Here is a 10,353-nt window from a genome sequence, read left to right as displayed (position 1 = left end):
CGGAGGCCTTCGGATGTCACCCAAGTAACCTCCCTCTCTTCTGCTGCCAGGAGCAGTCCAGCCTTTCCCCGACGGAAATCCCCCAGAGCATTAACTGCGATGTGAAGTTAAATAAACCAGAAGGTAATTTGGTGGTAAAGCGTTTCTCGGGGAAGGGAGGAGGAGAACTGGAAGCCGCGTGGTTATGTAATAATAGTATGTAATATTGCGGGGACAACATCCCCGTGCTCTCCAGCGCTAATCGGAGCGTTTACAGCCCTCCCCTTTGTGCTGCCCACTGAATAGCACCAATTCCTGCGGGGGACCTCTTCCACTACCCCAGGAGGCCGCACAAAGCGCCCCTTTGACAGGGACTGAGCGGCACTGAGCCTCGAGCGGCTGAAGGGAGTGGGTGGCACGCTGCCACCATGTTCATGCTCCGGGGGCTCCAGCAGCGGGAACGAGCCGGGGCGCTTCGTACTGAGGCAGATCCCCTTGTGGGCCAGCAATCCTGAAAAGGGTTCAAGACCCGCAGGTGCCTAACGGGACAGAAACTCGCGTTAGGAGGCGAAGAAGGTAAAATTGCCCCAAATGTCTCCGTAAACAGGATGTGCGCCCAGCTGGCGACGGGTCTTGGCACGGGGCGCCTCTCCGTCACCTCACGTCCTGCCAAACGGCAATTTATGCCCCAATTTAACCCAATTTTTAATGTTATACCCAGGTTATATCATTATGAACTGTGTTTTAGGAGGTGGAGCGCAGGGAGGCGGCTCCCCCTGCCACACAGGAGGACCAGGGGGCAGCGCCCCCGGGGCTGTGTCGGGCTGTGCCCCGTGTGCTGGGTGCTTGTGCCTTTACAGACGTTAAGGGGCGTTAAATCACAGCGGGCTCCGCTGTAACCGTCACTAACGGACACGTTTATTTGTAAAAATAAAAAAAATTTCCCCTCCACAGAAGAGCGGTGGGCATGAGGCGACCGCAAAGCCCGCTGGGAGTTGTAGTCCGGCGGCCGGAAGCCGCGCTCCACCTCCCCTTCCGGCACCCCTTCCCGTGGAACTACAACACCCATTGCGCACCGCGCGCGGGACCTCACCGCCCCTCAGCCCCCTCCCCTATGCGGCGCATGCGCAGCTCCCCGCAACCCGTCGAGAGGGGGGCTCCCCGCGCATGCGCGCGGCGGGCGAGCTCGCGCCGCTCCTCAGGCGTCCTTGCGGGCTCGGGCTGGGGCCGGGGCCGGGGCCGGGATGGGCACCGCAGGCGGAGCCGCAGCGCCGGCGAGCGGGACCCCGACGGTCAGTGCCCGCGGGGGGAGCCCCGCTACCGCCGGTAACCCCGCTGAGGAAGCCGCTTTTGGGGCTGGGAGGGGGGTAATGGGCGGCGCGAGCCCCCCCCCGGCCGTTAACGGCTGCTGAGGGGGGGGAGGGGGGGGGCAGCGCCTCATGAGGCGTCCTCGGGAAGGGGGGGGGCGGCATGGGACTGTGGGGGGGTGGGGAGGGTGAGGGGGATGAGGGGGGTGCTGGTGGGGTCGGGGGTGCCCCTGGTGCTGCTCAGTGCCCGGGTTTGGGGTGGGGGAGCCCTGAGGGGGTGTGGGGGGCTGGGGGGGCAGCTTGCGGGGTGCTTGTGTGAGGGGAAGCCAGGCTGTAGGGGATCTGTCCCTGAATATGTTGTGCGTGGCCCTCCCCTGGGTGTCCAGGGGTTGGTGGTTTTCTCGTTAAATGGAGTAATGATAGGCAGAGGTCTTTGGGGAAGTCGCGTAAAAGAGGTGGGTTTGTGTGGATCTTTGCCTTCCAGCGCAGGGAGGCAGCTGTGGCAGCATCCCCTATGACTGTTTCTCACCTGGAAAGCGAGGTTGGAGCCAACCGGTCGTTAAGCGCCCCTCCAACCCAAGCCTTTCTGTGAGCAGCTCACTGGGACTCTCCACCTGTCATACACCCTTCTAAGGGCGATAGTAAGGCCCTGGGGGATACGATCCAGGATTGTAACGATTCACATTCATCACCGAGCTTAAAAAAACTGGGGAGAGGTCCCTTCGAATAGATTTTTTTATGCTGTTACACACGGTTGCTGATGAAACATGGTGTAGGCTTCCTTCAGATCGCTTCTCATCGTCTTGTACAGTCAGTGCAGCACGTGCTCTTGAGGGGCTCTCCCCTACAGAGAAGTGAAATGGGGAAAAAAAAGCTTGCAAGCTGTCATGGGGTTTGAGTGTTTGCTACTCGGGGTGCTTGAAATTTAGCAAACAGCCCTGCTGCAGTGTTCAGGTAACTAGGTTGGAAGGAGGCTATTTGTTAAGGAGAAGCAGGGAGCTTGGAGCTGTCTGTGCTAGGGTTCTCGGTTCTGACTGGGAAAATCAGCTGTGTTCCCTAATATTCTCATATATGAAACCGAAGGTGGGAGTAGCTGCCTCAGAGGTCTAATCCACTGTCGTTCTGGCATTATTCCATCGTGAATGAAGGTGCTTTGGGGGGATAGAGGAGATGCTATTTTTCTCCAAAAGTAACGATTTCGCTGTAGAAGCCGTTACGCAGTTATGGCTGTACAGGGGAAAGGTTTCTTCAATAGGGTGCCTTGTTTCCGTTTCTGTATGCTGCATAGGGGCAGGTGAAGCTCAACTGGTGCACGTGTGCACCTAGCACTTCGGGGTTCTGATCTCACGTGTGTCTTTTAGGCACGTCCCTAAAATGTTTCGGCTGTATTTTCTTACAGCAAGGCTTAGAATGTTTTTTCAGCACACGCCGCTATTTCTGACAAGCTATTTGGGAGAAAAAAGGGAAGATGCTGTTGTCTAGCAGTAAATACCAACAAATGCAAATTTAGGTTCTTTCTGTAAAGCTTGGTGTCATGTAGCTGGCCTCAAAATGTCAAAATAAAGTGTAGTATGACATTTATCTCCATTTAATTGTATGTTTGGTATAATCTGCTAAGCTTTTCTCTGAACTAGCGCATCTGATTATTTTGAATCAGTGAATGACTCACAACCCTTAAAAATAGTCCTGGTTTGCCATATGTCGGCTTCAGATTTTCACCTAAAGAATTCGTCAGCTTTCTTCAACTTACCAGTGTCTCGCGGACTGTAATTTGCAAGTTGTTGCTTTAAAAAACCAAGCCAACGACAACGGGATCAGCCGAGCATGTCGTTGGGCTGGGAGTGACCTGCAAGAGGCTGGTGCTTAGGCTGGATCCCCAGGCGTGTGGCGGTGAGAGGGGCGTCCCTGGGGCGGTGTCTGGAGGGATGTACAACCACCTCGGGACCTGAGGGGAGCCAGAGCCAGCACAGAGGCGTGTGCAGAGCTCAGCTGGAAGGTATCCAGAGAAACGAGAGACTCCTCTCTTTTGTTACAAGGAGATAGTGCACCAGGAAGCATCGTTGGGTTAGGTTTTGTAAAGTATCGTGACAGTTTTGAACTAGCATGGAAGCTTTTGTGAAAAAGATGAAGAAAAAGTAGAGCGACTTCGGGGGGTGGTGTAATTTATTGGGGAGATACAAACCGAAGTTAACAGCTAAACAAAACGTGTCCTACAAAAAGCTTTGGGAGACGTAATAGGAGTTCTAGGTGTCGTTTATTATTCCGTGTGAATCAAAAAAGCAGCAGCTTTGGTTTTTCTTATCTTATCTATATATTCAAAGTATGTGTGCGAGACTGAGATCTGCCAATTCAAAGACACGAGATCGCAATGTTCAGGAGCAATCAGCTCACGGCCAGTAGTGTTTCCTTTGGTACGTAAGTAAGGTGTATTTAAATAGAGAACGTGGTTGTTGTTTTTTTTCTTGCATAGCTTCTGTAATACCAAGCAGAGAAAAATACAGATGATAAGCAGTTATCATCTTGAGTGAGTTGCAGTTTCTTCCAGAAGCAGCTTGACATAAGATTGTGAATAAAAAATAGCACTAATTGCTTACTGAATTTTAAAATAATAAAGAGAGAAATAGTGAAGAAAGAAACTGGTTCTTACCAGTTGCTAAAGCAATAATAATATCAGTCTGAATAATTAGAATAGTTCAGATGATTGTGGTAGGTAACGTAGTTAGCGTTGGTAGAGAAAATGTTTAGTTTTAAATAATCAAGCGAAGTAGTCTTCTAAGTATGGAATTAATTGTGTCATTATTCTGTTAGTATTATATTATTATAATAATTTAAGGAAGTCACTTCATCCTCATTGGTGCACCCTTAATAGTTTGTCATCTGTGCGTTTCCTTTAAGTGCTAGGAAAGCATGTGGACCTTAAGTGATTGATTCAGCTCTGCAATTTCTTCAAAAGAAGGATTACAGCTCTTGGTATCACCTCGTGGGCAGTCCCCAGCTCGCTACCAAAGCTGGGGAAGCCCTCACCTCAGTGTGTTAAGATTCACAATTCTAACTTGTGGGGAAAGGTGTTCTTGTACAAGTGTCTGCTGCCCTCTGCTTCAGTGCAACGGAAGGGGCAGCTTTGGAAGTAGCAGCAGCAGCTTTCTCATTTCCACATTGCTGCCTTTATTCACCTTGCTCGCAAGGAGCTGAGCTTTTTGGACTGGCTGGTTTGGTCTCTGGAGGCGTACAAGGGAAGAAAGGGATGAGCGCTGGCTGCTTGTGTGAGGAGGGACGGGGCCAGGCAGCTGCTGCAGAGGAGTGCAGAGCGGGCACAACTTTGGAGCAAACTGAAAACGATTTTAAGCCAAGTAAATCTGGTCTCATGTTGCTCTTTTGTACATTTGATAGCAGTCAGTGAAACACTACTCACTTAATTCATGTAGCTATGAAACAAAAATGCATTTTATCTGTATATTTTTGTCCTGCATTGTCTGAAAAATGTCACATTTCTGTGTATATGATCTAGATGAAGTTGATAACAAAATTCAGTTCCTGTTTTACAGCTTTGACTGCTTCCCTTGGCTTTTGTATTAAGAATAACTGAGCTTCTCGCTAGAAAAAAGACATCTGGCAGGAAGGAGCTCTTGGGCCTGAACATCGAGCTGTGGTGCAACCATAACTTGAGCTGGAAAAAGGGTTTTTAAAACCACCATATATGATAGCAGTACTGTTAACTTGGCACCTTGGGAAAAAGCTATCAGACTGACAGAAATTGCAGCTTGTCTTTCTCTCAAAAATTGTAGTAAGATTTCTGCAAGAGCATCACTTCTCTTTAAAACCATATCTAACTTTTTAAAATGGAAGTTGCACCTCACGTTAGAAGCTATAATTTTAATATATATATATATTTTAATAATAACTTGTGAAATTTAATATTTAACTTACCCTGGTAATTAGGCTTATTGCTCTCTTTGTGCTTCTAGCCTGTCCAGGTGCGTTTTAAACATAAATTCACATCACCAGTCAGGGAGCAACATTTTTTCGGATGTTGCAATGGAAACAAATTTTCACTGGTTTTTATTAGCAAGAAGTGCATCGAATGCAAAATGCAAATTCCAAAGGTAAACATGGCAGCAACAAAACTCCCTTACTTCATGGTGTTAGTAGTGTTTTTCTACCCTGTCACTATGGAACTGCATGACTATTTTTTCCTCTTTCCAATACGCAGCTTTCACTTACGTTAGTGTATTCGGTAATGTTGCCTGATCTAACATGGTAAACTTGCAGATATTTTACTGTGTTTGTAGTTTTAATATTGTGAACAAACTTATATAAAAGCACAATACCAGTCTGTATAAAGGCTAAAATATCTTCTTTTTTTTTTTTAATTGAATGTGGAAAAGTATTTTCTCATACCCTCCTCTTTAATTTTCACTTGAGGCTTCTTCAGAAATGATGCTTTTTCAGACAGTATAAAGAGCTTTTCATATTTGACAGGATATCTTAATTGATTGAATGGACTAGAAATGTAAGACAGTTAATCTTAAACGAAAAGATTTTTCACAGGTCATGCTTCTGAAGTTTTAATCCTGAAATTTTGGTTTGCACTTCTCCAAAACGTATTTAGCTCATGTGATCAAGTGGGTTTTTATGTCTTGTTCTGAAAATGACTTTAAAAGAACCGAAACTCAGCTTTCCAGGTGAAGGAGGAACTGCTGCATATATGCAGTTGGGATTTTTGTTGTCAAGATGGCTCCGTGCGTTAATGTGACTGTCACATGTAGGCGTAGATTGAAATCAAGTTCTACAACAAAGATAATTAAAAAGAACTAATTTTCTGGCAACGACTGTTGCAAGCTTATCTTTGAATGTGCCAAAATCCTCTATCAAAAAAAAAAAAAGTTGCATCTGTTGTTCCCTTCAGGAGTCTTTTTGTGCTGACAGTTTTATGGCGGCCTGGCTTACCTTTCTCTGTCATGGTTCAGCTTTATCTTGGTCACCGGTTCTCTCTAAGTTCTTCTTTCACAAGTAAGTTTTTAATATGCTATTTCAGCCAGACTTTGAAAGCATCCAACACATCCACAACTGTACATCGATGAAGCTTAGAGCTAGTGTGTGTCACTGAAGCAGTCAGTTTCAGATCTGTGTTTTTCACAGGTAGTTTACGTTAGGTATTTTTTAGCCCTAAACAGCAAGGATTTTACCACGCTTAAAAATGCCTCATACAAGCTGAGGCAGTTTTATTTTCTTTTAGAGGTGGGGAGAGGATGACACTATTTTAGCCTGTGTACACCAGGGTTTCCATTAGAGTCCCTACACTAATTTTATTTAAAGTAACACGGCTCTTGTTGTGTAGGCAGGGCTACGCAGCAGGTGTGGGAGGGCACTCAGACCTTGTTCTGTGCTGTGCAATGATGAACTTCTTGGCCAGAGGTGGCACGTGCCCTGTTTTAGCGTCTGCTTGTGTTGTTACTCCGTTCATTTCTATTATATTTAGTAATCAAGTTGAAAACAGCAGTTGTTGTGCATTTTGTGGGGTAATGTGTTTTGGTTTTTTGTTTTTAATGATACTCGGAAGCTGGTTTTAGCAAATGCATGTGAATTTAACCTGAAATTCTAAAGATGCCTCTATGTTTTTGTAGAAAGATGGTGTTTCGTATGCCTTTTCTTGTAAGGCTGCCTGGCTATGAAGACTTGTGGGTATTGCAGGCTACGGCAGCTGTTTGAGCAGTGGGAAACGGGCCCAAGGCACCTTCCCAGTTTCCCTCCGTGGAGTTTGGTCCCTGCCACTGGCTGTTGGCCCTACAGGTAGTGCAGAGCCCCGGTGCTGCCCCACACCGCGGGTGTCACACCTTGCCCGGCACTTTGCAACATCTCTGCCCTGGAGGTGGTGATGTTAATCAGAAGGAACAATCTGCTGAGCTTATACGTATTTAAATTGACTCTCCTCTTGGGTGGTGGGCAGATCTGGGGCAGAGGTGCAAAACAGAATTCATCAGGCCCAACTCTAGCTAGGATACTGAACAAAATGACAAAACTTAAGTTTACGTAAAGGCTAAATGCTTCACGTGGTCGTGATGAAGAGCTGACGCTGGCATTAATGGGAATATGCTTGAAAAGAGGAGATTGTGTGGTCCTGTTTTTTTGTGGAGAAACTCCTAAACCAAACTAATTAAAAAAGATCATTTCCTTTTACATATAGGATCTGTGTGAAAGGCATCGGCCTCTACTTCAGCAGCTTGCGCTCCTGTGGATGTAACATGGATCGATGAAACAATTGCTTTGTTGGCGTGACTCAGTGCAGATCTCCAAATGCAATGAGCTATACCAGCAAAAAAAAAAAATGTTGGTGGATAAAACTGCTTTAGAAAATAAGGTTTTGCTAAAACTGCTCTGCTGGGAGTGCAGAAAAATCTCAAGCTATCCATTCCAGTTAGGTTGGGAAAACATTTGAATACAACCCCATCTGTAGTGGATACGGGGGTAATGCAATGCCTGGTGAAGGCAGATCGGAGATTTTTTAACTTTGGTGTCTGGGTCAGGAGCCACTGGTGTTACCTTGCTACTACGCAGGACTCTTTCTCTGCAACATCTTTGGTAAAGTAATGAGTAAATAGTTTTAAAAAATGATCAGAGAAGCTGTTATACAACCAGTGTCGCTGCATCGAAATCTTTCTTTGCTTTTCCTTTCTGCTGCTACAGAATGAGCAACCACCATGGTTCTTTTTTAATGTTCACCAGAAGTTGGATGTGATTTGCTTGAATTATATTGGATCAAGGCGAAAAAAATCATCTATAGGAACTGATCATCTGTGTCATGTGTCACATTTTGAAGGCATCCAAGTAAAGCTGTTTTTAGTTTCTCGTTAGGTTATGGAGTTGTCAGTTCAAGTGACAGCTTGTAATTTATAGAACTCTTCTTGTGTTCAATACATGGTGGCAAAAATGGAATGTAAGGCTCAGGAAACTTACTTTTTACAGTTTTAACACAAAAGGTTGGTATGGTGTTACTTTTATTTTTAGGAAATGCTTGTTTCTGGGAGTGATAGGCCTCAGAGCTGAATATTCATTCAACGGTAAGACAAACATTAACGCTGGCCTGCCAGTTAAAGGATTATTATTTAACATCTCTGTCGGTGACAGGGGACAGCGGGAGCGAGTGCACCCTCAGCGAGTTTGCCGATGACACCAGGCTGAGTGGTGTGGCTGACATGCAGGAGGGCGAGGATGCCGTCCAGAGGGACCTGGACAGGCTGGAGAGGGGCCTGTGCGAGCCTCATGGAGTTCAACAAGGCCAAGTGCAAGGTCCTGCGCCTGGACTGGGGCAATCCCAAGCACAAATAGAGGCTGGGTGGAGAATGGATTGAGAGCAGCCCTGAGGAGAAGGACCTGGGGGTGGTGGTGGATGAGAAGCTCAACGTGAGCTGGCAGCGTGTGCCAGCAGCCCGAGAAGCCAACCCTACCCTGGGCTGCCAGTACCTAAAAGGAGCCTACAGGAAAGCTGGGGAGGGACTCTGTCAGGGAGTGATTGGCATGGGTAAGAAAGGTGGTGGTGCACGTGCAGTGGTGGTGGGGTCTGCCTGTGTGTGAGCTGAGGGGGTTCCCAGGGCTCCACACAGCTGCTGGCAGGGGCCTCGGGGCGCTATCGCGTTGCTGTTGCTGTTTTTGCCAGGCAAATCGCTGTTGTTGCAGCCGTACCAGAGTGCTATTGCGTATTTCTGGTGAATAGGCATGTCCCAGGCTTGTTACCAGGGTTAAAGCCAAAGCAAAGTGTCTGTCATACTTGCTGTTGACGCTTGTCATCTGCAGTGTTTAAGAAAGGGGGGCGGGAGGGTTGGATTTAGACTCTGGGCCATACATAGCCTTAGGTTTTTGAGTTGTGTGACAGAACTGAGGGTGCGGAGTTCTGGCCTGTTGGGAAAACTGGGTTCTGGTTTTCCATTGCGTGATCCACCCTGCTCAGTCTGTAGGTGCTCTAGAAATGATCTCAGAAATGCTTGAAACTGAAATCACAGAGTATCCTGAGCTGCAAGGGACCCACAAGGACCATCGAGTCCAACTCCTGGCTCCACAAAGGACCACCCAAAAACCAGACCCTATGTCTGAGAGTGTTGTCCAAACACTTCTTGAACTCTGCAGGCTATTTGCCCTTACCACATCCCTGGGGAGCCTGTCGCAGTGCCCGACCACCCTCTGGGTGCAGACCCTTTCCCTAACCCCCATCCTGACCCTCCCCTGTCCCAGCTCCATGCCGTCCCCTCGGGTCCTGTCGCTGTCCCCAGAGAGCAGAGCTCAGCGCCTGCCCCTCCACTCCCCTCGTGAGGGAGCTGCAGGCCGCCATGAGGCCTCCCCTCAGCCTGCTCTGCTCGGGGCTGAGCAAACCAAGGGACCTCAGCTGCTCCTCATGCGTTTTCCCCTCCAGGTGCAGAATCCGGCACTTTTTCTTGTTGAACTCCATATTATTGGTGATTGCCCTGCCTCTGATTTGTCCAGATCTCTCTGCAAGGCCTCTCTACCCTCAATGGAGTCAATTGCTCCTCACAATTTAATGTTGTTCTCAAACATATTCAGTGTATCTTATAGTTCTGCGTCCACGTGATTTATGAAAATGCTGAAGGGAACTGACCCTGAAATGGAGCCCTGTGGAACCCTGTTAGTGTCTGGCTGCCAGCCTGATGTAACCCCATTTCCTGTAACCCCTTGAGCTGGAGCTGTCAGCCCGTTGTTCACCCACCACGTTATGTTTCTGTCTGTCTGTATGCTGGTCATTCTGTCCTGAAGGGTACCATGAGAAACAGCATTGAAAGCTTTGCTGAAATCCCAACAGATATCAGCTGCCTTCCCTTAGTCAGCTAGGTGGGTGACCTTGTCATTAGAGCAAATTAAGTTCGTTAGACAGGACTTTCCCCTCATGAACCCACGTTGGCTGTGACCAATGACCACATTGCCTTTCAGGTGTTTTTCAGTAACTCCCAGAATAATCTTCTCCGTAATTTTACCAGGCACTGAAGTGAGACTGACAGGCCTGTAATTAACAGGGTCTTCTTTCTTGCCCTTCTTGCAAATTGGAACAGCGTTTGCCAGC

General features: G+C 47.6%; 1 protein-coding gene across 2 annotated transcripts in view; it reads left to right on the top strand.

Annotated features, from left to right (window-relative positions):
- Positions 1-1,190: 1,190 nt before the first annotated feature.
- RALBP1 (ralA binding protein 1) overlaps positions 1,191-10,353 on the top strand; it is a 28,398-nt gene continuing 19,235 nt past the window's right edge. The window contains exon 1 of one of the 2 annotated variants that reach the window (XM_032181761.1): positions 1,191-1,271. The gene's annotated coding sequence lies outside the window, so the exon portion shown is untranslated. Of the gene's footprint in view, positions 1,306-10,353 lie in introns of both variants that reach the window. The other variant, XM_032181762.1, reaches the window with a different exon arrangement.

The sequence above is a fragment of the Aythya fuligula genome, chromosome 2 (genome assembly GCF_009819795.1).
Source record: "Aythya fuligula isolate bAytFul2 chromosome 2, bAytFul2.pri, whole genome shotgun sequence".
NCBI classification, from domain to species: Eukaryota; Metazoa; Chordata; class Aves; order Anseriformes; family Anatidae; genus Aythya; species Aythya fuligula.
The sequence above is the reverse complement of the archived record's forward strand: the minus strand, read 5'-3'. Positions and strand labels throughout refer to the sequence as shown.